Here is a 20,598-nt window from a genome sequence, read left to right as displayed (position 1 = left end):
AAAAGCAAAGCTGGTGGCATCACAATTGTGGACTTCAAGCTCTATTACAAAGCTGTCATCATCAAGACAGTATGGTACTGGCACAAAAACAGGCACATAGATCAGTGGAACAGAATAGAGAGCCCAGAAATGGACCCTCAACTCTATGGTCAACTAATCTTCGACAAAGCAGGAAAGAATATCCAATGGAAAAAAGACAGTCTCTTCAACAAATGGTGTTGGGAAAATTGGGCAGCCACATGCAGAAGAATGAAACTGGACCATTTCCTTACACCACACACACAAATAGACTCAAAATGGTTGAAAGACCTCAATGTGAGACAGGAGTCCATCAAAATCCTAAAGAAGAACACAGGCAGCAACCTCTTCGACCTCAGCAGCAGCAACCTCTTCCTAGAAATATTGCCAAAGGCAAGGGAAGCAAGGGCAAAATGAACTATTGGGACTTCATCAAGATAAAAAGCTTTTGCACAGCAAAAGAAACAGTTAACAAAACCAAAAGACAATCAACAGAATGGGAGAAGATATTTGCAAATGACTATCAGATAAAGGGCTAGTATCCAAAATCTATAAAGAACTCATCAAACTCAACACCCAAAGAACAAAGAATCCAATCAAGAAATGGGCAGAAGACATGAACAGACATTTTTCCAAAGAAGACATCCAAATGGCCAACAGACATGAAAAAGTGCTCAACATCACTTGGCATCAGGAAAATCCAAATCAAAACCTCAATGAGATACCACCTCACACCAGTCAGAACGGCTAAAATTAACAAGTCAGGAAACAACAGATGTTGGCGGGGATGCGGAGAAAGGGGAACCCTCCTACACTGTTGGTGGGAATGCAAACTGGTGCAGCCACTCTGGAAAACAGTATGAGGGTTCCTCAAAAAGTTGAAAATAGAGCTGCCCTACGACCCAGCAATTGCACTACTGGGTATTTACCCCAAAGATACAAATGTAGGGATCTGAAGGGGTACGTGTACCCTGATGTTTATAGCAGCAATGTCCAAAATAGCCTAACTATGGAAAGAGCCCAGATGTCCATCGACAGATGAATGGATAAAGAAGATGTGGTATATATATACAATGGACTATTATGCAGCCATCAAAAGGAATGAAAGCTTGCCATTTGCAATGACATGGATGGAACTGGAGGGTATTATGCTGAGCAAAATAAGTCAATCAGAGAAAGACATGTATCATATGATCTCAGGATAAGAGTGTAAGTGGTAGCTGGGAAGAAAGCCAAGCTGAAAGTTCTACCAGTGAGATAAACAGGGAAACAGTCAGGTGATGACAAGCTTGGGGAAGGGCAGTGATGAGGAGCTAGGCAAGGGATCAGAACCATGACCCCAACTGGCAGGGGACAGGAGAGTCCGTACCGTGCAGCTGTCCAGCCTAAGCTCTATACTGGAGAGGCCCTCCATCTCCATCTCTATGTTATTATTTTTTAAAAGATTTTATTCATGTATTTGAGAGAGAGAGAGAAAGAGCATGAGAGAGCACATGCATGAGGTGAGGGAGGGGGGCAGAGGGAGAGGGAAAAGCAGGCTCCCCGTTGAGCAGAGAGCCCAATGCTGGGCTCAATCCCAGGACCCCGAGATCATGACCTGAGCTGAAGTCAGATGCTTAACCGACTAAATCACCCAGGCACACCTACATTATTATTTTTTGATGAGAAGTTCAGGTAACTGGAAATCCTACCAAAAAGATTTCTCTCTAAATTCAAGTCTCTACCCACCCATTCCCCCCGCTACAGCAGGTCTGTTCTCCCCAGAGGCACCTTTCCCAACTAAACTTTCTAAGATACCCCCTGCCCCCACATGTACACATACTCTTCCTTCCCCCATTAGCAGGTCTGCTTTATGTTTTAAAATTACTCCACTCACTCTACTGGCATATTATATACTTACTTATTTACTATCTGTTTCCCCCATTAGAATATAACTTACCTGAGGAGGCCAGGAAATTTAATCACTGCCATCTGTGCTTGTTAAGAGTACCTGGTTTACAGCCTGATGCTCAATAAATGTTTATTGAACGAGTGATTCAATACGTTGTTTATCGCACATTAATATAAATTAATCCAGTCTTCCTGGTACCTAGCTGAGATGTATTTAGATGGAGAATATAAAAGGGCAGAAAGAAGGTGATTTTCAGATTGTACATTTAGGGCCTTATTTGTAGAGGCCACTCAATAAATGGGTTGAACTGAATGGAATTCCTTGGATTAGAGAGGAAAAAACCTATGCAAAGCAGGGGGGATTTTAGCTCATAAACAGCTAGAGCCAGGAGGGACCAAGTTCTAAGGACTTGGAGAAACAGGAGGGAGGATGAAAAGGAATCAAAGACCAATGCCCCACCACCCCAACAATGTGTCCTAGGTAGATAGCCTACACTTCTCTTCTGTGAACTGATCATTCACAAGGGCCTCAAGAAATTTCTCAGCCCTTGTGGGTCCTCTCCCCAGAAAACAGATCCATGAGAGAGGAGTGTCCCCGAGGCTTTGAGCTCTGAGCATAAAAGGGAAGGGATCCTGCTAGGTTAGAGCAAGTGGAGCATCCCATCTGCACCCAGAACTGCTTGAAAAACTCTGTGCCCACAGTTTCTGTATTATACCTGTTATGAGGCATGTAGTCAAGTGGATGGGAACCTGGGGCCATCTTGATAAGAACAGGACTCTCAGATTAGTTATGCTTGACACACCGAGACTGGTGCTGGGGTATGTGATGTCCTGTATTGTCTAAAGAAAACACTGAAGGCTAGGCCATGGCAAAAATCTCGAGAGATTTTAAATTACTTTATATATTAAATAATCAAATACATAAGGAAGTCAACAAGGAAAAATTATTAATAGAAGGCTTATATTTTGGTTTTAAACAAAACAAAGTTTTGTTTAAACAAACAAACAAACAAACCCCCCCACAAATTCCTCTGAAGATAAAAGAATGGGACAGAGTTTCAGAGAGCTACAATTTAGGCCTGGCTATGACCTTTGGCCAGACATTCCTAGGGGTTGTGGCATCTGAGAAATCCAAATAAAGGCATCTTCACAGACAAATTGTTTTTGTTAGTCTGTACTTTTGCCTTGAGGGAAATGTCCCTGACCCTCTTTCATGTCCTACTAATGGGATGCAGGACATAAAGGAAGCCTCAGCCATCACTTTACCACCCCCAGACCCAATATTTGATTCAGGAGTGGCCACACAACCCAAGCAGGGTCAGTCTTTCCTGGATTCTGGACCCAGGAAAAGTTCTTTCTTTGAAAGACACTGTGGGCTGTTAAACTGGCTCTGAATCTATTCCACTGGGGCCAAGAAATGCATACTTGTTCTAGTATTCCTGTATTCACTAGGCTTTTCTACAACAACTCAAAAGTGAACTATCATTTTTGCTACCAAAACATGCCATTCTGCATTTCTAAGCCAGAAACCAACAAATAAACAGTACAATCTATCATAAATATATTTCCTGCTTATATATGAAGGTCATATATAAGGAAATCTATGTTAGGCTTGGCAGGGATGGAGGGTGGGGGGACCTGCTCTGGTGTTTCCTTCTTTCAAAATCTCTACACATATTCCGCATCTATGTACTTATTCCCTACGTCCCTGCTACTCCTGGTCTGACTGTCACCATCTCTCTGCATGACTACGATAGCCTCCTAACTCATCTCTGCTTCTCCTTTGGCTCCCCTACGCTTTACTCTCTACAGAACTGCCAGAGATTATAACGTACAGCAGATCTTCCCTTTCATTCTTTAAAACTCTCCAAAGGCTTGTGATAAAATCCAAATTTCTAATCATTCCTTGTTCACTCACCAGTCATACCAGCCTTCTTTCTGCTGTGTGAATGCATCAAGCTCATTCCTTCCCGAGGGTCTTTTTGGTTCATTCTGAGCAGTCTGCTGTGCCCCCCAGATTGGCTCAACTCAAGTCTTGCTCAAACATTACCTCCTCAGAGAGGAGGCAGGCTCCCCACCGGCCCTTCCCCTGATACTCGGTCACCCTCCACCTCACTGTCTTATTTTACCATCTTCACAGCAATTATTCATACTTCCAATTAACTTGTTCATTTGTGTGTTTGACTGTTGTCTGCCTCTTTGTTCAGAACCAAGCTCCATGAGAGGAAAGGATTTCATCTTGTTCACTGCTGTAATCCCAGTGTGTAGAACGGTGTTTCACACATCACGGGTGCTCAGTCAGTACTTGCTGAACAGATAAGTGACTGTCAGTGTAGTTTCTAGATGTCCAGACTGTGGTCTGTGCTGGAGAAGATGCTGACTCTTTACCTTATAAAATCTCAGGGCTGCAAGAGACCAACTAATCCAACCTCCCCACTTCATAGATGAGAAATCTGAATTTCCCCGAGGTGACAGAAGTAGAACAGGTCTTTCATGTGTCCTGAAACATGCTGCTGACTCATCCTTCTAAAGGCCCTTCTTCTATCTCTGTACCCCACTTCTGAGGAGCCTGTCTTCCCCAATACATAATGAGCTGCACCAGCTTCCTATGGAGCTGTGCTTCCTGCTTTCTGTTGCTTCTATACATACCCAGCCTGACCCATTTTCTTTTCCCTCTCTGTTCTTCAGCTCACCTATCCCACATATATCCACAGCCTCCCACCCACAGAGCTTGTCTCTTTTGCAGGCTCTGCGGGAACAGAGCTCCCTGCCTCCTCCCATCACTTTCTGCTTCGTACCCTGCTCTGCCCTGTAGGTTTGGCACACGAACCCCGCTTGCCACTGGTGCCAATGTTTCCCTCTCCTGCCTCCAAGCTTTTTTGATTAAAAAAAAAAAAAAAAAACACAGGAAAAAAATAAAACAAAACACATAGGGCCTTAGAAATCTTCAGAGTTTTCTGTTGAACTTTTCCAAGTTCTGTTGTTTTGCTATCGCTCCTGCCTGGCAGCCAACTGGGTTACATGCTCCTAGAAAGTCTGTTTTAGTAGAGTCCTTTCTTTCTGTGCAGTTCAACATGTATATCCTGCAGTACGTGCAGATCCTGCAACATGATCCAGTCTCTAGCACACCAATGGCAGTAAGATCAAAGACAATATAAGTGAGATTCTCTCCCTTATTCTCTTGCCACTGTATCTTAGAAAAAGACCTATATGGTTGGTGAGACATCCTTTCCATCCATCCAAGTGTTCTAATTAAGACGGGGCAGAGGCCGTGTGCTGTACGGTACTGTGTGTACCCACAGGGCCTCCCAGTGTTTCCCACGCATGCTTGACTGACACATAACGAAATGTATAGTGGCAAGACAGACAAGAAAGGGAGAACGCTTACGAAAAAAATAATAGAGAAATGGATTACTTTTCAGGCTTCTAGTTTGTCTGAAATTATGTGAAACACTGAGTTCAATGCTAATAGTATATGACAACTTGTAACTTTCAAAGTATCTTCCAGAATTACATCACTGCTAAAACCCACAAACATATCTGGCTTTAGATCTGTGACAACCTAAATAGAAGTTTATAGTGATTTAGATGGAAATAATTCCACCAAGAATCCAGATGGCATCATAAACCACAACAGAGCAGATGAAGTGGTCTATGAAGTCATTCTTTGCTGTTACCACACACTGAAATGTACAATATGTTTATTATTTAATGAATGCCACACTATTGCAGAACCTTGGAAACAAGACAAAACTAAAATGGTAAAATTTCATTCAACCAAAAATGGTTTCAGCTTTCTTTCATAACTATTTTTTTAATAATGCAAAGTATAATATATATTAAAAAAATATGTTGGATGGTTCCATCATTCTGAAATCAAAATGACCATAATTGACTGCATGCACAAAAATGTTTTTATGTGCATGTCCCTTAAAGTACTTGGTAGTTGCTCACTTCATGGTAGTTGCTGAAGAAGGGCCATGAAGGAGTGAGGGAGCCATGGGTTCCAGACTGGGTCTTGCCGAGAACCAGCTCTGCCCCTTTGGGTAAGTCAAGCTCTCTGGACCTCAGTGTCTCAAAAGGAGGCCTGGCAAGATCATGGATCCTCAACAAGCCACCATGATTCTACAACCGGCTCTGACAAGCAAGGCTGTGGCTCTGGGCTTGCCTATGGTTTTCAGCCACTCCTCACTTTACCTTGCGAAGCCCTTCCCTACTTGGAGATGTGGGCTTCAGGGAAATAAAAAAAGTCATTTGTTCTTAAAACAATTATGGGTGTCTGCCCCACCCCCCAAATTTCTAATGTCCTTTCTTTTTTTTTTTTTTTTTTAAAGATTTATTTATTTATTTGAGAGAGCGAGAATGAGAGAGAGAGAGCATGAGAGGGGGGAGGGTCAGAGGGAGAAGCAGACTCCCTGCCGAGCAGGGAGCCCGATGCGGGACTCGATCCAGGGACTCGATCCAGGGACTCGATCCAGGGACTCGATCCAGGGACTCCAGGATCATGACCTGAGCCGAAGGCAGTCGCTTAACCAACTGAGCCACCCAGGCGCCCTCTAATGTCCTTTCTAATGAATATTAGTGGTCCTCTTCCCAGGCTTGTATTGCCCCCTCCTTTTGCCAACAATAACCAGCTTTCTTTTGGGTAACTCACCCCTTTCACCTTCTCAGGCAGACAGTTTGGGTGGGATTTCAGCCCCTCTCCTTCACCCCCAAACCTCCAGTTCCAAGAGTAGGCCTGAGATGGCTTAAGCAACATGGGAATAACCCTCATGCCTGGCCACAGCAATTGGCTGAAAGATGGGACTATAATCCAACTGAAGACCATGAGACTGGAGACATTTGCTGGGGCTTCTGGGAAAAAGAAGCTTCGCTCTCTTGGTCTCCTACATGTTATAAGAGACCGTCTTTCCTACACAAGGGCTAGAACAAAGACAGGAAGCCAGGAGGTACTACTGAGTTTTGCCACCCCGAGGGGAGAGCATGGAGCTGGCTAGGCAGCACTGTGGGGAGAGAGGCCAATGGAGCTGACACTGCAGAAGACACAGCAGGGACATGCTATGGCTCCTGAAATCCCTGGGCAGCTGGTCCAGGTCTTGCCCAGAAATAAGACTGAATTCTTCCCACTTTATAAGTCGACAAATTCCCTTTATTGTTCAAGCCAGTTTGGGTTTAGTTTTTCACTTGCAGCTAAAACACCCTTCCTTTCAGCTTTAAAACAGTCCGAATTCGGGGCACCTGGGTGGCTCAGTCAGTTAAGCGTCTGACTCTTGATCCCGGCTCAGGTCTTGATCTCAGGGTCATGAGTTCAAGCTAGGCATGGAGCCTACTTAAAGAGAACAAACAAAAACAAAAATGATATGAATTTAAGACTGTACTCCTTTTTTTAAAAAAGATAATATACCAATATCATAAATGAACACTGAATTTCAGAGCTGCATTTTTCATCGTTAGCACAGATTCATTCGTTCATTAAATACTCTAGTGCACCTACCAGGTGATAGAACTGGGCTGGAAACACAAGGGTGGGTAAGACATTCATAAGGAATTCATTACAGTGTGGCAGAAAAACGAGTCATCGCAATCAAAGAGATTAATACAAGAGGAGATATACTTATTAAATATAACATTAGCACCAAGTAAGAAACTTTGATAAACTAAGTCAGGCTTTATGGACGAGATACTTGATCTGACTTGGAAGGATATGAAATTTACCAAGCATAGCAGAGAGGGGGGAAAAGGGTCTTCTAGACACGGTTCAGAGCAGTGACACATGAAATAGCATGGGATATTTGGGGAACTATGTTTTGGTATACAAGGAGCACAGCAGAGGGCAGCAGAAAATAGAGTTGGAGAGGCAGGGCCTTCAAAGCCATGCGGAGGAGTATGTACTTGAAGCTAAAGACAATGAGGAGTCACTGCAGGATGACGAAAAGGGAGAGTGATGTGAAGGATCTGCATTCAGGAACTACCACTCTGCCAGTTATGAAGACAGTGAACAGAGAAGGGGTGGGGCTCACAGACAAGGGAAATCATTTAGGAGATTCCTGAAATATATCAGGAGAATGACGTCCAAGGCCTAAAGGACATTTGCAATACTAAGGTGAAGGAATGGGGAGGGCAAACGGTGGGAAGGAGGGACTCAAGGAGGCTGGAGAGTTTGGGGTGATTCTTAGGTTTTTAGGTGGGGTGAATGGTGAAAGGGGAAACAGGCTGAGAGCACATGATTATTGACTACGGTCTGGTTTTGAGCATAATTTTATGAGTCAGTAAAACACTAAGTACAAAATAAATCAATGTTAGGAGATGTTACAGGCAATTTTTTGGTTGAAATGGGGCAGAGAGGGGCTTGTTCCTAACACTGGGGCAAGAGGTTGACCTGGCAGGTGAGTAGACAGAGCAAGACAGCCTAGGAATCTAGGAAAAGGCAGTGTTTGGAAATGAAGATTCTAGGCAGGTACCAGTGGGTCCTAGAGTGGCACAGCCTGGAGCAGAGCCTCATTTGTCTTTAGTAAGTCAGAGCTGAGAGCCAGTTGTGGCGATCACGGTGGCTTTTTGAGGATCCCCTGATCTCAGCCAGGTCTCTGCTTCACAGTGAAAGAATGAGGCCCAAAGAGGCTAACTCACCCAAGGGGGCAGAGCTGGTTATCAGCAGGACCTAGTCTGGAACTATGGCTTCTTCACCCATAGGTCACTTCATGGCACTTCCTCATCAGCTGCCATGAACTGAGCATCCATCATGTTCTTGAAGGACAAGTGAACATCCCTCTGCACTCATCACTTTCACTTCCTTCCTATGCTCAGCTCTTTGTCAATCCTGAAACTGCAAGTACAATAGTCAGCCTCACTACTTGTATGGCTTGGAATGATGTTGTACCTGGCATGGTTCTAACTACCAGATCCACAATTATTTCCTGGAGTCTAATGGCTAAAAGGGACCAAAGAACCTCCATCTGGGCAAAAGGAAGGACAAAGGGAAATAGGCCACATCCTGAATTTATGACAACAACAAAAAATTATTGTATGTCACAGCCCATAATGTAAGTATACATTAAAAAAATTATGACATTTATGTAAATGTTTACATTCAAACACTGGCTATTAGAATATCTTTTTTTTGCTTCAAAATGGAGAAACAGAAGCACCATATTCTAAACTGCTACTGGCTTTGCATGTTGTAAGGATCTCACACAAATTTAACTTGGATAAGGAAACTGGACAAATTACCAGAAGGTTGAAACAACCACAGTATGTTATTCACACTTTCTTCAATTCCATCAATTCAGAATCTGATTCAGAGAAAGTTTAACCTGACTTGCTTTTGTTGTAGAAAGGGAGAATGGGATAATTAAGATTTAGGAAGGAATTTAAGAGATTAAGCTATTTAAGATACTTCAAAACCATGTGTACATCTATCTGATACAGTGTTTTGAAAATAATCTTTTATTCACTGAGATAGCTACATCAGGATCTCTATTTGCAATAAACTACAAACATTTCTTTATTCAGGTATTTCACTTATTTAGAATGGCCTTCACCAAATTAGAGGTATTCTTTATCTAAGCCTATAATTGAATATAGTCAAGGTCCACCAGAAAGAGGAAAAGTGCTTATATATGTTAGTCACCCTCTAAAAATGTAAATCATGAGTCTGACCTAATTTACAAACCGAAATGAAACTCCACAATCGCAACTATATAGTTTCCAAACGTATTTCCGTTAGAATTGCTTAGGAATTATGAAAGAGTTAGCAAATGCATTAGAGTTAGAAGTTTCCATTAAGTTATAGCAGTCTCAGTCCACTGTGTGAAGTTAGCACCCCACCTTGTGGAAAATAGTAGGTGCTGTTGAATGCAAGCACACCATGTTAATTTCAGAGGTCATGCTTGATAAATCCTGCAACCAACAAACCACCGCTTCATATACACATGTACGGAATAAGGAATACAAGCCAAAAGATCTCTATTTATTAAAGTAACTAATGTGCTTCCAAAAAGGTGAAGATAACTGTCCCAAAGAATGGTGCTTATGATATGTATTTGGATTATTCAGAAAATAATTATTTCATATCAATAGGTTATTATTTCCACTGGGCTTTTATCTCTTTTCAGTTTGTTTCTAAAACGTAACTTTCATTGTTTTCTAATTGTAACCTTAGAAAATACAGAAAAATGTTCAAAGACAAAAGCAAACATTAACCATTATTCACAACTCAAGAGATGATCCCTCTACCCTCTGTACCACCTTAAAAAAATACTGGATCACTTAAAACCTTTCTGTAACCGAAAGCATTCTAGGATGATCTCAGGTTTCTAAAATTGAAATAATTTCTTATCTTGCAATTTAACCAACTTCTTTCCCAATCTGTCTGGTTCAAAAACACACCCTCCATTTGTCTGAATGTGCCCTGCACTTCCCAACTTCCTTGCTTTTCCCCACACTATCCCCCCCTCTTCATATTCTCCTACCTTTTGGAGAAGCCACCTCCCCTCTCACTCCAACACTCGAGCCCTGAGATCTCTCCTTCCCCTGCATTCAAAGCACTTACTGTCTTTTTTTCTTAATCAAAGCTATGTATTTTTTTATGTACACACACACACACACACACAGTTTTGACGTTCCCTATGAGACTCTCAGTTTGGTCAAACACCTGAGGTAATTCATCATCACCATTCTTTATTGGCACCATCCCTTCTGGAGCTCTCTGTCCCCTTGTTCCACTCTCAACCAGTTGCTCTCTAGACCTGCTGTATGTGCTGGTCTTCACATGGGAACTCCCTTCACTGCCATCCTGAAAATTCCCTTCATCTGTCTTCTGGGCTGAAACCTAGATTCCAGGACCACAGTCTTCCTCCCTCTTGGGTTCCCCCTGTTTTCATGGAGCACATCCTCTGTGAAAAGGCACATGGGAATCGGTTTGAGGACTGTTCTAATCATCATTCTGAATGGCACCTGGACCCCAGTGTGACTCCTTTTCTTTTTCTTTTTGGAAATTTTTGGTTATCTTCTCTTTGTCACTAGTTCTGAAGTTGCATGATGATACATCTTGTATGACTACAGTTTAACTGGGCTGGGGACAGTCTTTTAGTTTGAAGGCCATGTCCTTTCAGTTATGGGAATTTTTCTTGGGTGATCTTTTTTTTTTTTGTAATTAAAGTTTTGCCTGTGTTCTTGTTCTTTCTGGATAGTAGTCCTCCAACATCCAGTTTGATTGTATTATATTTGATTATATCTTTTATATATATTATATATATTTGATTATATTTTTTCTATTGGTTTTACCTTTTTGTTCTGCTTTATACCAGAATTCTTCAATATGATCTCCGAATATTTTGATTTTTTATTCCTACAATCAAAATTTTAATAGCCAAGGGTCCTTCTAGTTCTAGGTTTTTTAAAAAACAGGTATCATTCTTTAAAGATACATTGTCCTGGGGTGCCCAAGTGGCTCAGTTGGTTAAGCGTCGGACTTTGGCTCAGGCCATGATCTCAGAGCCCTGCTGTAGCCATGAGTCAGGCTCCCTGTTCATCAGGGAGTCTGTTTCTCCCTCTCTCTTCCCCCTCCCCCCGCTCGTGTGCTCGCTCTCTCTCCCAAATAAATAAAATATATATATATAAAAAAGTCCTTTCATTTCCCTGAAGATACCGTTTTCCTGTAAGTCCTCCTCCCCCTCCTTGACTTGCCCTTTCCTCTGATGCCTTTCTCAAAGTTCCTTCCCTAGTTAGTTTTGCTTTTTCTTATGTTTGAGGTTTCCTTCCAATGTCTGAATCTGTGGATGCCAGTTCAAGCCAGTGATTCTCAAGAAGGGGGTGGACTTCTCCCCCAGGGACATTCGGCAAGGTCTGGAGACAGTTTTGGTCGCCAAGGCTGTGGGGTGAGGGGTGGGGGAAGGAGAAGTGCTACTGGCATCTAGTGGTAGAGGCCAGGGATGCTGCCTGAGATCCCATAATGCAGAGGACAGTCTCCCCACACAATTTACCTGACCCCAAATGTCAGTAGTGTTGATGCTGAGAAACCGTGGTTCATATTAAGGAATGAGGCATTAGAAGGCCGACTGGAGGCTCTGTAGCCTGGGTGGGGCTTGTTAAGGGGAGGACAAAAGTAGTCAGGACTCCACCATTTCAGTGGGGGAAATCCTGAGTGTCAGAATCTATAGTTCTACACTCCTGAACAAATCAGTTTCCCCAAAACTAATCTCCAATCTTCTGCCTGGGTGAAATAAAGGTAGCATTCTGGGAACTGATCTGAGAGGAGACCTAAGTGATGCATATTGGGGGGACAAGGAGTAATTGCACACTCTCCTTAAGCCCTCTTCACAGGGTGCTGTCTTACCCCATCCACAATTTGGCTTGGTGTTCCCAAAGCCAAAACTTTTTTAGTTCAATCTCTCCAGTGGTAAATGTTGGGTTTTCTGCCAGGATAGGGTAGAGGGTCTGGGAGTCTAAGTGGTCTCTAAGCAGGTTTCAACCAAGAGGCCTCTTTTTAGCCCCAATCTGTCCTCTAGGCTCCAGAGGTAGCACTGCCCAGTGATGCTTTTATTAATTAATTCCTAAGGTTTCCAGTATTTGTGCTTATGCCTCTCCAACTGCATCAAAAGTTTCTTGAGGCAAAAGGACACTTCCTTTCCTAATTTGTGTTCCTCATAAGACTTGGTCCAAATTTTGCATACAGAAACTAATCAATCAATATCTACTTTTGATTTTCAAGAAGGGTTTCACTTTGGGGAAGACATGGCTTTCAGGAGCTGATCTACCTATCTCAAACAAAGAAGAGCTCATAAAACAAATGCTCGTACTGCAACCTCAGCAAGGTGCTTTAAATAAAAACACTCCAGGTGGAAAGACTGCTCTAAATCCATATAATGCCTTTTCAACTCAGGAGAGGAAAATCATTCTTAGCAAGGATATATGATGTTTCTAAAAAAGAAATGACACAACCTCTCCTTATCTTCCCCATGCCAGATTAGTCTGTAATGTATACTAGAAATCTCCACTCCAGCCGCCATTCTGAAGCTCAGCCCTCTCGCGCTTCCCCGAGAGGCAATGCAGGGCGCTACTGTGCAATGTTCAGCAGTGCACTGCCACCTGGTGGAAGCAGGAGGGGATGACACTCACAGGGGCTGAGGCAGCAGAGTACGGAAACAGAAGTCCTCTGGCACCTGGAAGGACTCTCCAGGACCATTTCTAAAATTTAAAGGACCTTTTTGCTTGGGAGAGGGGGAGAGGAAAGAGAAAAAAAAGGGAGAGAGAGCGCAAGGGCACAGAACTTAGGAAATGGTTTTGAATCAGGGCAGGGAGGGGACTGTGTGGTTCCCTCTGACTCCCAGGTTGCATCTAGGTCCCACGAGCCAAGGCAGAGGCTGTTGACTCGTCGGGGTGGTATGACATATTATTTATAAAGACACTTAGAGACAGGGATGCTCCACCTAGACTTCCAAGGTCAGTGACAGCAACTCCATTCTTAAAATTGCTCAGACCAAAAGCTTTGTAGTTCTGCTGGATTTCTCTTTTCTTCACATCCTGTAACCCATCTGTCAGGAAATTCTATTAACTCTACTTTCAGAATATATCCAGAGTCCAACCATTTGCCCCTATTCCTATCCCTACTGGTGCAAGCCACACTACTTGTTTGGACTGCTCTGACAGCCTCCTAACTGGTCTCCTTGGTTTCACCCTTTACCCCAGTCTATTTGTAGCACTGCAATCAGAGTGATCTGTTTAAAACAGCTCCCCATTTCCCTCAAAGAAAGACACACAGTCCTTACAATAGCTGACAAGGCCCTATACACTCTGCCCCCTGCCCTACCCTCCCATTTCCTCACCGGTGTCTCCCTCCTCTAACTTGGCTCTAGCCACCAGGGCTCTCTGCTATTCCCCGAGCATCCAGGAATGCCCCCACTTGATGGCTTTCCCAGAAACTATTCCTTCTGCCCGAAACACTCTTTTCCCAGGCATCCTCATCTTCTTTAAGGACCTATGAGCAAATGCAATTTTTTTCCTCCCTGTCAGAACTCCCAATCCCCCCATCCCTGTGTAATCTTCCTATAGCACTGACCACCTTCTAAGAAGCTTTATGGTTTTTGTATTCACTATGTCCGGTATTACTGTCTTTCTCATCCAGCTCAAGTTCAGTGAGCTCCATGATGGCAGGAGGTTTTTTTTTTTTTTTTTTTGGTATGTTTTGTTCATGGGTGTATCCCAACTGCCTATAACAAGCCCTGGCCCAAATGGAAAGCACATATTTATTGTTAAATAAACAAAGTTTAAAAAAAGGAAGGAAAACTGGGGCACCTGGGTGGCTCAGTCAATTGAGTGTCTGCCCAGGGTCCTGGGATTGAGCCTGGCACTGGGCTCCTTGCTCAGCGGGGAGCCTGCTTCTCCCTTCCCCTCAGTCTGCTGCTCCCCATGCTTATTCTCTCTCTTTCAAATAAATAAATAAAATCTTAAAAAAAAGAGAAACATGTAAATTCCTTAACTGCCAGGCACAAAGGTGATTTATTAAAAAAAAAAAAGAAGGAAAACATTAGAATTCTGACTACTATTGCACTATAAATTTGGGAAAACTGAAAATCTTTTTTAAAAAAGATTTTATTCTTAAGTAATCTCCATACCCAACATGGGGCTCAAACCCACAACTCTGAGATCAAAAGTCACATGCTCTAATGACTGAACCAGCCAGGCACCCTGGAAAAGTGAAAATTTTTCTAAGTTTTTGCATCAGAAAATGTTTCTGTATTTATTCCTGTCATATTTATGTCTATGAATATGAATAGGGGGCACAGAAAGTTTTATTTAGTGATCAGAACAACAACTGTTTAGGATATCTATATTTGTCTCTACCGCCCATGATATGTCTACTCTTTGTTTATTACATTTACTTTAAATCAAGAATTCAATCAACAACCTAGCAGAATGCTAAGTGGGAAAGGGCTGACATACCCTTCACTATCAGCAAGTTACTTAATTTGGGTTTTTTTGTTTTTTAACTGTTTTTCTAATTAATGTAAAATACACATAAGAATATTTGTGTATGTATATAAGTACAAACATGTTCACTGCAGTATTCTGTGAAAAACTAAAAACCACAAGAGGGAAATGGTACATCATCAATACTATAAACTACTAGGCAATCATTAAAAAGCACAAAGTAGACCGATATGTACCAACATGGCAAACTATCAAGGTATAGAGTTACATGCAAAAATGCTGAAAACAATATAGGGTTTGATTTATAAACTAGCCATCCCCTGCCTCCATCCCATTTATATGTATATATGTACATGTAATTTATAATATTTTTTTTATAGTACATGTACAAAGGAGGGAAAAGGTCATACCAGCAGGTATAACTCAAGCTGGTACAATGTTTACTTCCAGAGAGTGGGACTAGGGTAGGAACAGGGAATCCCCACTTTTTATTTTATATAAAGAAGTTCTTTATTGTTCACAGTTTTTAAATTAGTAAATAAAAAAAAAAGGAAATAAAATTTGGGAAGAAAAGAGTAAAGGAACAGAAAAATAATCACTTACAATCCTGCCACAGTTAATTGTGGGACATATTCAATAAAGATTTGCTGAAATATACATATATAAAAGCAAAGTGTCTTATACAGAATTGGCACTCATTTAATATTTTTTGAATAAATGAACAAATCAATGACTTTCTTGGTAAAACAGTATAAGCTTACTTATAGAGTAGAGGGAGATCTAGTTAAATGACCCCAAAGTAAAGTTGGCTCTAATTTTTAACACTGCAAATCAGTTTTCAGCAACTTTGGTTATTTTATGTAAGAAAAAAGCCTACTCTGTAATTTTTACATGTAGTTTTGAAAATGTTTTATTCAAGTGCCACTGAGCTTTTTTCCTTAGTGGTATGATCTAAAAGGGCTAAGTCATGCTCTAACAGAAGTTGCACAGAGTAACGGTTGTCAAGGAAGGCAGTTAACAGATAAGGCTCAGACTGAAGCAAATGGAAGGATGAACCAAAATCCACAGAGCAATGCCCTGAGCCTCCCATGTCTCCCAGGGGTGGGTGTTCCTGCTGAAACACAGACCAGTGTGGAGACTGCTGCTCTCCAGGAAGAAAGCTCTGGTTTGATTTTTCACTTACCTTCATATAACACAGCTCTGGTAATTGGTTCTATTTGGAGAAGTTACCATCCAATCTTTCTGAAAGATATTACTTTAGCTACTTTTTACTTTAGAACTAATCCCAGTGGAAATTACATTTTCTTTAGGAGGCTTTTCAAGATATTTTTTCATGTAAGTAATTTCACAGCTAAACATTTGTTTCCTTGTTTTTGTTTTACTTGTTTGTGTGTGTGTTTTTGCTTAGCTTTTGCTCTTCATCTTTGTAATCTCAGTTGCTTTATTCCAGTGGGGTTGAGGTGCTTTTCCCAAGGAAAGCCTGTTTCTCTTTAAATGCTAAACTATCCATCAAAATCCTAGAAGAGAACGTAGGCAGTAACTTCTTTGACATCAGCCACAGCAACTTTTTTCAAGATACATCTCCAAAGCTAGTGAAACAAAAGTGAAAATGAACTTTTGGGACTTTATCAAGATAAAAAGCTTCTGCAGAGCAAAGGAAACAGTCAACAAAACAAAGAGGCAACCCACAGAATGGGAGAAGATATTTGCAAAGGGCTGGTATCCAAGATCTATAAAGAACTTCTCAAACTCAACACCCAAAAAACAAATAATCAAGTCAAAAAATGGGCAGAAGACATGAAGAGACACTTCTCCAAAGAAGACATACAAATGGCTAACAGACACATGAAAAATGTTCATCATCATTAGCCATCAGGGAAATTCAAATCAAAACCACATTGAGATATGACCTTACACCAGTTAGAATGGCAAAAATTGACAAGCCAAGAAACAACAAATGTTGGAGAGGTTGTGGAGAAAGGGGAACCCTCTTACACAGTTGGTGGGAATGCAAGTTGGTACAGCCACTTTGGAAAAGTGTGGAGGTGCCTCAAAAAATTAAAAATAGAGCTACTCTATGACCCAGCAATTGCACTACTGGGTATTTACCCCAAAAACACAGATGTAGTGAAAAGAAGGGCCATATGCACCCCAGTGTTCATAGCAGCAATGTCTGCAATAGCCAAACTGTGGAAAGAGCCGAGATGCCCTTCAACAGATGAATGGATAAAGAAGATGTGGTCCATCTATACAATGGAATATTACTCAGCCATCAGAAAGGATGAATACCCAACTTTTACATCAACATGGATGGGACTGGAGATTATGCTAAATGAAATAAGTCAAGCAGAGAAAGTCAATTATATGGTTTCACTTATTTGTGGAACATAAGGAATAGCATGGAGGACATTAGGAGAAGGAGGGGAAAAACGAAGCGGGGGGAAATTGGAGGGAGAGACGAACTGTGAGAGACTATGGACTCCAAGAAACAAACTGAGGGTTTTAGAGGGGAGGGGGGGGGTGGGCGGATGGATTAGGCCAGTGATGGGTATTAAGGAGGGCACGTACAACATGGAGCACTGGGTGTTATACGAAAACAATGAATCGTGGAACACTACATCAAAAACTAATGATGTATTGTATGGTGACTAACATAACATTAAAAAAAAAAAAAAACCCGCTAAACTATGCAGAGAAACATAGGCTAATAGTAGAGTTAAAAAGTACACCACAAATAGTTATTTCTCTTTACTCCTGTGTAATAAATAGGATGAATTACATACCTTAAGATTTTAAATACCATTTTAAAAATTTTACTGAATCAAAGGAATTAGGGGAAATTCGAATGAAGTTTCTGCAACAAAAATAGGTCATCTCTACCATTTAATTAGCAAAATTATATTAATTTAAAATGTAGCTTAAAAATCTGCTGTATATTTATATCTAGCATAAACAAACATGAGCATTTAAATATTTTTCCTACAAACCAGCAAAAACATTTAGAAATTTATTGAGTAATTCCATATCAGAGTAAGTTATAAACCAAACAACAGAAAATTTCTATGCTACTTGGGTAAATCTAAGTGATTAATAACTGGTAATATGTATCTCCTGATTTCTGGGAAGGTCTTTTATGTTTTTGGAAGAGCAGGCTTGTGTTGCAAATGTGGGTTTTGGCTTCTCACCAGAACCAAGTGTGAATCGATGAACTTTTATTCCTAAAGTGCTCTGAGTAATGTGGATGAGACACCTTGTCCAGGCACAGGCTGCAATTACTGTTAATGCTTTCAAATATTGCAGACTTTCTGCTTCACTATGGAGTGAGAGTCAAGGCCTTTAACCATAAGAGTATTAGGTATTGTTAGGAAATTGCAGTTGGTTCAGTTCTATCGGGGGAAAAAAAAAGAAAATTGGTGAGTGGGGGGGTTGCTACTTTTACAAACAGTCCAGAATAGACCTCAATATAGAGAATACATTAAAACTCTGACTTTAATTAGAAAATTAATTTGACTTTGGTTCTGGCAAGATGGTAATATAAACTAACCTGAAAACCCTCCTATAAACAGATTAAAATGCTATAAGAAATGTAACAAAATATTCTTTTATCTGAAGTAGAAAGACAGGAAATCCCTACTTGCCAGGAATAAGAAAAAAATGAAAGAGGAGAGACAGCTTGTGACAAAGAGGTCTGGGAAGAAGACTAATTGTGTCAGTAACCCAGGGTGGGGGTTTGAGGCCCCCCCAACCCCCGGGTTCTGGAGGATGGCCGCAGAGGAACAACAAACTGACAGCTATTATTACCATGACAGTAACAGCTCCCTATATTTGAAAGTTAAGAGTGCTCTGGGGCTCAGTTCTTAGTCCTCTTCTAATTTCTAACTATACTTAGTCCCTGGGTGATCTCATCCAGATTCTTGTTTTAAGTACCATCAGTTAATACAGAAGACTCCAAAATTCACATTCCAGACAAGAGCTCCCTCCTGAACTTTAGATTCACAGATCCAATTGCATAGTCAGCACCTTTACATGTATATTTACAGACATCCCACACTAAGTCCTCCTCCTCTCTCATGTAATCTTTGCCTAAATTAATGGTAATTCCATTTTTCTGGTAGCTCAGGTCAAAATCTGGATGCCATCCTCTACTCCTCATCTCTTTTCCACATTCACACACAGATAAAATTTAGCTCTATCCTCAAAATATATCCAGAATCTGATGACTTCCCATCATATCCACTTTTACTATCGTGGTCCAAACCCTACTGGTCTCTCCTAGGATCACTGCTATGGCCTCCAAACTCCTTTCCTTGCTTCTGTCCTCCTCTTTAGTTTATTCAGCAGCCAAAATGATCCTATGAAAATATAAATCAGAGGTGCCTCAACAACATGCTACTAAACAACCAATGGGTCAATGAAGAAGTCAAAGAAGAAATAAATACATGGAGACAAATGAAACTGGAAACACAATGGTCCAAAATCTTTGGGACACAGAGAAGTATTCTATGAGAGAAATTTATAACAATACAGGCCTACCACAAAAAACAAGAAAAACCTCAAATAAACAATCAAACCTTACACCTAAAGGAACAAGAAAAAGAACAAAACTCAAAGTTAGTAAAAGGAAAGAAATTATATAAAGATCAGAGTGGAGGGGGAGGAACAAGATGGCAGAGGAGTAGGAGACCTAAATTTCATCTGGTCCCAGGAATTCAGCTAGATAAGGATCAAACCATTCTGAACACCTACGAACTGAACAGGAGATCGAAGAAAAGAATAGCAGCAACTCTCTGAACAGAAAAGTGACCACGTTCTGGAAGGTAGGACATGAGGAGAAGTGAATCCGAGGTGATATTAGGGAGGATAGACGGCAGGGGAGGGGGCCTCCAATGGCTGCTTCTGGCAACTGATAGAGCAGCGGAGCACAAAATTGGAACTTTTAGAAGTTGGCTCCGCTAAGGGACGTCGCTCCAGTGGCTAAGCAGGGGGTGGAACCCTCGCTGGGACAGTGGGGTCTCAGGACCCTTGGGGTCACAGAAAGACTGGGGGTGCTTGAGTGCGGCAGAGCTCCCAGGTATCAGAGTGGGGAAGCCGGCTGCAGAGACGGAGCCCAGGCATGGGCTCTCAGCTCAGGGTTGCCATAAACCCTGTCCGCAGCACAGTCAGGCCACTGCTCTTCCAGCAGGGACCCAACAAGCGGCAGATCCGGGGAGACCCCCTTCCTCCCCCAGGAGGAGCGGCATGGGAGCCTACAGCAGCGATCTGCTGGGTTTGGAGACCACACGGAGTCGTGTGCCAGAGATAGAAATACTCGGTCACAGGCCAGATGAGCACGGAGTGCGGCTGGAGACTGGGGAGACGGGAGTGACTGACTGCTTTTCTCTGGGGGCTCACTGAGGAATGGGGCCCCGAGTTCTCGGCTCCTCTGGGGCGGAGATTGGGAGGCCGCCATTTCACTGTCATCCTCCAAAGCTGATCGGAAAGCTTGCAGGGAACAAAAGCTCCCGAGAGCAAACCCGAGCAGATTATTTAGCCTGGACCTGGCAAGGGCGGGGCAATTCCGCCTCCTGCAAAGACATTTGGTAACCACGGCAACAGGCCACTCCCCCAGAAGATCAGCAAGAACAGCCAGCCAAGACCAAGTTTAGCGATCAATGAGAATGGCAGAACTCCAGCGCTAGGGGAATACTGCACATAGAATTCATGGCTTTTTTACCATGATTCTTTAGTCTTTCAAAGTTAAATTTTTTTTTAACTTTCTTTTCT

General features: G+C 41.9%; 1 protein-coding gene across 4 annotated transcripts in view; it reads right to left on the bottom strand.

The window, feature by feature from the left end:
- Positions 1-20,598, bottom strand: part of ALG14 (ALG14 UDP-N-acetylglucosaminyltransferase subunit) — a 105,688-nt gene that overhangs the window by 67,961 nt on the left and 17,129 nt on the right. The gene's annotated exons all lie outside the window — the stretch shown is intronic.

The sequence above is a fragment of the Mirounga angustirostris genome, unplaced genomic scaffold, assembly GCF_029215605.1.
Source record: "Mirounga angustirostris isolate CCGP_5_RB_7025 unplaced genomic scaffold, mMirAng1.0.hap1 SCAF_4, whole genome shotgun sequence".
Lineage (NCBI taxonomy): Eukaryota > Metazoa > Chordata > Mammalia > Carnivora > Phocidae > Mirounga > Mirounga angustirostris.
This window is presented reverse-complemented; position numbering and strand designations above follow the sequence as displayed.